Source organism: Mustelus asterias, unplaced genomic scaffold, assembly GCF_964213995.1.
Source record: "Mustelus asterias unplaced genomic scaffold, sMusAst1.hap1.1 HAP1_SCAFFOLD_980, whole genome shotgun sequence".
In the NCBI taxonomy this organism is placed as follows: Eukaryota; Metazoa; Chordata; class Chondrichthyes; order Carcharhiniformes; family Triakidae; genus Mustelus; species Mustelus asterias.
In genome coordinates this window covers 110,827-118,925 of record NW_027590926.1, presented here as the reverse complement: position 1 = coordinate 118,925, position 8,099 = coordinate 110,827, and positions in this window count along the sequence as shown.

The following is an 8,099-nucleotide window of genomic DNA, read 5'->3' as shown; positions in this document are numbered from 1 at the left end:
ACAGCGCAGAGTCGCGGAGCAGAAACTGATAGCCAGGTTCCGCACACACAAGGACGGCCTCAACCGGGATATTGGGTTTATGTCACACTATTTCACATAAATATTTCTGCTTTTTTCCTCCTGAGTCTTTATCATGCGATCCGAGAATCAGAATTTATGTCACACTATTTGTAACTCCCACAGTTGCGTGGACCTGCAGAGTTTCACCGGCTGTCTTGTCTGGAGACAATACACATCTTTTTAGCCTGTCTTGATGCTCTCCCCACTCCCATTGTTTTGTTTCTTAAAGACTGGATTAGTTGTAAGTATTCGCATTCCAACCATTATTCATGTAAATTGAGTCTGTGTCTTATAAGTTCTGTTTGTGAACAGAATTCCCACTCACCTGAAGAAGGGGCTCAGAGCCTCGAAAGCTTGTGTGGCTTTTGCTACCAAATAAACCTGTTGGACTTTAACCTGGTGTTGTTAAACTTCTTACTGTGTTTACCCCAGTCCAACGCCGGCATCTCCACATCATGACTTCTATGACCAAGCCAGTTCTCCACCCATCTAGCCACCTCCCCCTTTATCCCATGGGATCCAACCTTTTTCACTAGCCTACCATGAGGGACTTTGTCAAACGCTTTACTAAAGTCCATATAGACAACATCCACGGCCCTTCCTTCGTCAACCATTTTGGTCACTTCTTCAAAAAACACCACCAGGTTAGTGAGGCATGACCTCCCTCTCACAAAACCATGTTGACTATCGTTAATGAGTTTATTCCTTTCTAAATGCGCATACATCCTATCTTTAAGAATCTTCTCCAACAACTTCCCCACCACGGACGTCAAGCTCACTGGCCTATAATTACCCGGGTTATCCTTCCTACCCTTCTTAAATAACGGGACCACATTGGCTATCCTCCAATCCTCTGGGACCTCACCTGTGTCCAGTGATGAGACAAAGATTTGCGTCAGAGGCCCAACGATTTCACCTCTCGTCTCCCTGAGCAGCCTTGGATAGATTCCATCAGGCCCTGGGGATTTGTCAGTCTTTATATTCTCTGTAACTTTGCTATGGCTCTATGGACCTGGTTTTGATTCAGGCCTTGGGTGATTGTGTGGAGTTTACACGTTCGCCCCGTGTCTGTGTGAGTTTCCTCCGGGTCCAAAGATGTGCAGGTTGTGTGGATTACTGATGGATAAATGCACAGAGTTACAGGGATAGAGTGGAGGATAGGGTCTGGGTGGAATGCTCTTTTGGAAAGTTGGTGCAGACTCGATGGTCCGAATGACCTCTTTCTATACTATGGTGATTTTATATTCTATAAAGTTGATGAACCTTGAATTTCAATATAGATGTGACAGACCACCAGAGCTGATTCGGGGAGTGGAGGGGGGGGAGGGGGGGATTGGGGAGGGGGGGATTGAGGGGGGGGATTGGGGGGGGGAGGGGGGGGATTGGGGGGAGGGGAGGGGGGGATTGGGGGGGGGATTGGGGGGAGGGGGGGATTGAGGGGAGGGGGGGATTGGGGGGAGAGGGCCGGGTTGGGGGGGGAAAGGGTTTGAGGAAAAGCACTTGCCCACAAGAAGTGCTGGCCCAATAAAGGGGCTGGCAGCTTATCAACCTCAGCAATGTCATTACTGGGCCTGTATCTGTTGGACAAGTGCTCTCACAATCAGCTAAGTTGGATCTGAGGTTGCCAGGGCCTGTCTGGCAGGCTGAGGGGGTGGGGAATTGGGGAAAAGAGGGTCACTGACGGGGACAGCTGGAACTGATGTTGCGGGGGATCATTGTGGTCCAACAAGTGCCCAAAGAGGAGAGCACCACCCACCCCCCCCCCCCCCACAACCAGCTCCCCTCCCCTCCCCCCCCCACCTGGAGCCCGCTGGAAGGCCACCAGGGTGTATCTGATGGTCTGCCCAAGGGACCTTCCATCCTTCCCACTTCCCATCCCCACTCCATCATCGGTAACATGCCAATGGGAATGGGAATAAGTTCTCAATTTGCCACCTTGAATGGCTCAATTGAGCTCCAGTGTTGATCCATTTGCTACCGCACCCGCCGCTGGCAAAATGGAATGCCAGCCACTTTTTCAACCTTCCCACATCTGAGCCTGTCCTCCAGAGTCCCATATAATTCAATTCTCCCGATCAAACAATGAAAAAAAAGATCTCATCTATCTTTGGGCCAGAAAAAAGGAGAGGAAGGGGGCAATCCTGGGAATAGTTGTACAAAATGAAGTGGGATTGTTGTTGGTGCAGGCTTGCTGAGCCGAATGACCTCCTTCTGCACTGTAGGGATTCTATGATACTACCTGTACCCGATTCTACACATCCAGCTCGACCGTCACTCATTCTCATTTTCTAATCCCCTCATTGCATAACCCTGCCCCAACTCTTTATCCTCTTTCAGTCATTTTCTATCACAAACCCACCCCACAAACCAACTCTTCATCTCTCTGACTTTTTTGAAGCTCCTTTTGCTCCCCTCTCATCCCTCTTTTAAGATTGTGCTTAAAATCCACCTCTTTTACCAAACCTTTGGCATCCCCAACAAAGAACTCCTTATTTGGCTCATTCTGTGAAACACCCTGTGAAACACTTTGGTCCATTTTCCTGTGTTGCAAGCACTAGGTAAATGCAGCTTGTTGTTGTAACTTCAATTACTCAGGCTTAAAGAGCTTTTTTTGCTATTTTAGAGAAATGTAGGTTTAAAGGTGATCTGATAGAGCAATGTAAATTAATGAAAGGACTGGAGTGTAATGATTGACTCTTTCCATTTATATCAGCAGGTCAGACAGCATCCAGGCCCCACCCCCCAGCAGTGGCGATCCCCCCACCCCGCCAGACCCTCCCCACTGATCCCCCCCGGGGTCAGACCCCCCCCCCCCGGAGACAGGCCCTCCCTGCCCCCCCAGCAGACCACCCCGCCACTAGCCCGCCCCAATCACTGTCCTCCCTCCACCCCAGACCAATCCTGTGTGCAGAGTGGCAGCAGGACCCCTCCCACCGATCACCCCTAGATCCTGCCCACAGTAGGCCCTGCCCACTTTGCACTGCCCGATGCCCAGTGGGCAGTACCAAGGTGCCTCCTGGGCATGGGCACTTTGCCCCTTGGCAGTGCCAGGGGCACCGGCTGGCCCCCTGGGGGGCCCCGATTGCCCACCCTTCATTCCGGCGGGGTCTCCCGCTAGTTCCCCGAATGTGGGGAGCTACTCTAAACCCTGTCGGAATGAAGTACTCCTGGCGGGGTGGGAGATTCAATCGAGACCTGAAAGGTCCTGATAATTAACTCATGTACACATTTAAAATACATGCAGAAAAGATTTAAATTACTTACTTGCCTTCCCGTCGGTTTCCAGCGTGGTCTGGCTGGTGACTGTTCTCCAGCTCTGGGAAATGTGCATGCATTCCCGGCATATGCGCAAATCCCTGTTCAAGGCCGGAGATGCGCGTCTCCCACCGCGACCCAACAGAAAAGTTGGGAGTCTCAATGAGAGGATCGCGGCCAATGTTTCAAGACTGGATGACTCAGACTTGAAAGGTTAGCTCTGTTCTCTCTCCACAGATGTTGTCAGACCTGCTGAGATTTTCCAACATTTTCTCGTTTTGTTTCAGATTCCAGCATCCGCAGTAATTTGCTGTTATCCATTTATACCATCAGCCAACTCCAGGAGACATATATTTAAACAATGCATCAGTTTCTTAGCAGAAATGAGCCTCAGGAGTGTATTGTCAGGGTGTGCTGACTCACCTTTGAGATGTAGCTGGACAGTTTCTTCATTGGAGTCGAGATCACATCATACTAAAGGTTAATGTAAATATGGTCAGTGTGATCTCCTGGACTGGTTACCTGAGAGGGGAATTTTCTAGTTATATTTTATCTTATTGACCCTGTGGTTTTAAAAAATTGTCCTCTGCCCTCTCCCCACCCTTCCCCGCCACCATGCTGAAGATTAAACACATATAGGTGTGGGTGTGTGTATGAAGTATGTCATATGATTGCAGATTGCAGAGCCTCTGGCGATGATCTTTGCGTCGTTGATGGAGACGGGAGAGGTGCCGGAGGATTGGAGGATTGCGGATGTGGTTCCTATTTTCAAGAAGGGGAATAGGGATAGCCCAGGAAATTACCGACCGGTGAGTCTAACCTCAGTGGTTGGTAAACTGATGGAGAAGATCCTGAGGGACAGGATTTATGAGCATTTAGAGAGGTTTATTATGCTCAAGAATACTCAGCACGGCTTGTCAAAGGCAGATCGTGCCTTATGAGCCTGGTGGAATTCTTCGAAAATGTGACTAAACACATTGACGAAGGGAAAGCGGTAGATGTGGTTTATATGGATTTTAGCAAGGCGTTCGATAAGGTCCCCCATGCAAGGCTTCTAGAAAAAGTGAGAGGGCATGGGATCCAAGGGGCTGCTGCCCTGTGGATCCAGAACCGGCTTGCCCAAAGGAGGCAGAGAGTGTGTATAGATGGGTCTTTTTCTAAATGGAGGTCGGTCACCAGTGGTGTGCCCCAGGGATCTGTTCTGGGACCTTTGCTGTTTGTCATTTTCATAAATGACCTGGATGAGGAAGTGGAGGGATTGGTTGGTAAGTTTGCTGATGACACGAAGGTTGGTGGGGTTGTGGATAGTCTGGAGGGATGTCAGAAGTTACAGAGGGACATAGATAGGATGCAAGACTGGGCGGAGAAGTGGCAGATGGACTTCAACCCAGATAAATGCGTAGTGGTCCATTTTGGCAGGTCAAATGGGATGAAGGAATACAATATTAAGGGAAAGACTCTTAGTACTGTAGAGGATCAGAAGGACCTTAGGGTCCGGGTCCATTGGACTCTAAAATTGGCCCTGCAGGTGGAGGAGGTGGTTAAGAAGGCGTATGGTGTGCTGGCCTTTATCAATCGAGGAATTGAGTTTAGGAGTCCAGGATAATGATGCAGCTATATAAGACACTCGTCAGACCCCACTTGGAGTACTGTGCTCAGTTCTGGTCGCCTCATTACAGGAAGGATGTGGAAATGATTGAAAGGATGCAGAGGAGATTTACAAGGATGTTGCCTGGATTGAGTGGTATGCCTTATGAGGATAGGCTGAGGGAGCTCGGTCTTTTCTCCTTGGAGAGACGTAGGATGAGAGGAGACCTAATAGAGGTATATAAGATGTTGAGAGGCATAGATCGGGTGGACTCTCAGAGGCTTTTTCCCAGGGTGGAAATGGCTGCTACGAGAGGACACAGGTTTAAGGTGCTGGGGGGTAGGTACAGGGGAAATGTTAGGGGGAAGTTCTTCACACAGAGGGTGGTGGGCGAGTGGAATCAGCTGCCGTCAGTGGTGGTGGAGGCAAACTCAATAGGGACTTTTAAGAGACTCCTGGTTGAGTACATGGGACTTAATAGGATGGAGGGTTATAGGTAGGCCTAGAAGTTGGGATATGTTCGGCACAACTTGTGGGGCCGAAGGGCCTGTTTGTGCTGTAGTTTTTCTATGTTTCTATGTTTCTATGATGCTTCAGTCTTCCTAAGTCTGGAAGATTTAAAGTTTATTTAATAGTTTCACAAATAGGCTCACGTCAACACTGCAATGAAGTTATTGTGAAAATCCCCTACTCGTCACATGCCGGCGCCTGTTCAGGGACACTGAGGAAGAATTTAGCATGGCCAATACACCTAACCAGCACGTCTTTCAAACTGTGGAGGAAACCGGAGTACCCAGAGGAAACACACGCAGACACAGGGAGAATGTGCAGACTCCGCACAGACAGTGACCCAAGCCAGGAATCAAACCCAGGTCCCTGACGTTGTGAGGCAGTAGTGCTAATCACTGTGCCATCCTGGTAATTCCACTGGTATCTCCCTCAGTCAGATTCTGGCATCTTCTCACTTTGTACACTGAAATGTTATATTGGGCGGGCGTTGTACCTGACCATTCACTCACCTGACTCTTGTGTAAATCACTCATATCTTCACCTTACTCCATTAATTAATAATTATTAAAAGTATTTCTAGCCATGTAGCTTTAAATATGTTTGAGTATCGTTCCATTTTCATGGTTTAATCAATAAAACTCCACAATTCAGAAAGTCTTAAAGTCATTTATTTTAGTAGCACAGGCAGGACTCAAATTTGACCACAGGACATCCTAAACATTGTATTCCTCTTCACTGCTACATGACATTTTGGCACAGCCTGATGGAACTTGTTCAGTGCTGACTTTACCAAAGCAAAATACTGCAGGTATTGGCACTCTGAACTCTAAACAGAAAGCACTGAAAATATTCAGCAGGTCAAGAAGCCTCAGCGGAGAGAGAAACAAGACAGCAGACTTTCCCTGTTTTTCTTTCCTCTCCCATTTCCTTGCCTTTACGTTTGCTTAAAATCTGATGGGAAAACAGTAAGATGAGGAAATAAGGATAATGTTCTGAACTGGTCTTGTATACTTTAAAATGGAACACCAGTAAAACAGGGAAATAAGAAAACCTGATTTTTCCTTTCTCAATCTTTCCTCAGATTTCGATGAAAGGTTGGATAGCTGCAACATTAACTCTGTTTTCTTGTCACAGACGTTGCCTGACCTGCTCAGTGTTCACAGCATGTTCTGGTTTGATAACACGAGCTTATATTTTTTACTTTCACTCAGCTTTACCAATGAGGGCCTGGGAGCAAAAAATTAGAAGTTAAGAGAGAAAGAGAGCGAGAGGGAGAGACAAAGCAGAAAAATGTAAGTATTGCCCTGGTGACAGGGGACTTGGAGAATCCGTTCAATGGTGATCATCACAGGGACTGTTAGCATTCAGGAACATCCAGTAGAGTCCAAGAGTGACCTCCATAATTGTCAGTGCAGTGACTGTTAGCCATTCAGATTGTTTTAAAAGGTGTCTGAGAGTGGGCAGTCTACACTCAATGGACACAGTGACTGTCACCCACTCAGGCAGAGTCCAGGAGAGCACAGGAGCAGACTCTGCACAGACAGTGACCCAAGCCAGGATTCAAACCCAGGTCCCTGACGCTGTGAGGCAGTAGTGCTAACCACTGTGCCACCGTGCCATCCTGGTAATTCCACTGGTATCTCCCTCAGTCAGGTTCTGGCATCTTCTCACTTTGTACACTGAAATGTTATATTGGGTGGGCATTGTACCTGACCATTCACTCACTCTAACCTGTAGAAGTGGTGGCTGTATGATTTTCAAACAAAAAGCTGGAACCTGTTATTTGAAAGGCAGGCAGCAAGGCCAACAGGTGAAGGCAAACAGGGGAGGCACTCAAGATAAGTTCAAAGATGTGTGGGTTAGGTTGATTGACCATGCTAAATTGACCCTAGTGTCAAGGGGATTAGCAGGGCAAATATATGGGGTTACGGAAATAGGGCCTGGGTGGGATTGTGGTCGGTGCAGACTTGATGGGCAGAATGGCCTCATTTTGTACTGTCAGGATTCTATGATAATGCTGTAAGTCAAGTTCAGTTATAACGAAGGGAAAAGTGGGATAGTTAATTGATCCAGATGGCTGCCCAATCCCTGGAACGCTGGTCCATTTCAGAATCTGGGTTTTATTAATGTTCATCTGTGAACAGGAGTTCCTCGGAGATTGCAGGCTTTACCTTACTGTAAAAGGAGGTGGGGGAGCCTAGGGTGGCAACTGATCCTTGGTTCTTTGGGAAGCGCCTGTGGGTATCTGCTCCTGTACAACCAGGTTTTACTGGCTCTCACAGCTCATGTTCCACCCAACATGGGAACCATTATTTATATTCAGAGTCATAATGGCACAATGGCACAACTGGAGGCCATTCAGCCCATCGAGTGCAAGCCAGTTTTCTGTAGAGCAATCCAGTCGATCCCATTCTCTCTTTACATTCCTCTTCAAGTTCATTTTCTTCAAATGCCCATCCAATTTTCTTTGGAAATCATTGATCCTCCCCACTTCTCTCATCCGTGTAAGCATTTAGTTGCAACTCATTATCACTTGTTGCATAAAATAATTCTCCCTCACATTCCTCCCTGTATCTCTTGCCCAAAACCTGTGCAGCCTAGTCCTTGTAATAGTGATAGAAATAATGGTCTCCACAGGCTTCTCAGCCACCCAATGTTAGGCCCTGCAAAAATGACTGTGGGGCGA